Raw genomic sequence first — 413 nt, forward strand, 5'->3', positions numbered from 1 at the left:
AATCGAGGGCAAGCGCCGCTACTTCGACGTGAATCGACCTAGAGGCTCGTGTTTCCTTTGGCACGCTAATCAGCAATCAGCGGTTGAAGCGCGCTCCACCAAGGGGGATCGCTATAACCGCATCTCGAACGTGAGAGAGCTTCGCACCGTTCAGAAGCCTTGAATGCAGTCCAAGAGATTTTATTTTTTTATCGCGGCCTGATGCCGTGCGAAGCAACGTTCGTGCGTGCTGATTGTGAAACGTGTGCGTAGTCGAGAAGGAACGCTGTGGTGTACGCACTTTCTCTGCCTAGTTTCTTATTCTTCGAAATTGGGTATAGTTCATTGGACGTTTTTCTTTTTACGACGGCGGTTTCGATATCCTGTTAAGAGAACAAGTAATGTCATTGCCGACCAGTTGGTACTGGATCGGG

Source organism: Amblyomma maculatum, chromosome 10 (genome assembly GCF_055883805.1).
Source record: "Amblyomma maculatum isolate TAMU_Amacu chromosome 10, ASM5588380v1, whole genome shotgun sequence".
Lineage (NCBI taxonomy): Eukaryota > Metazoa > Arthropoda > Arachnida > Ixodida > Ixodidae > Amblyomma > Amblyomma maculatum.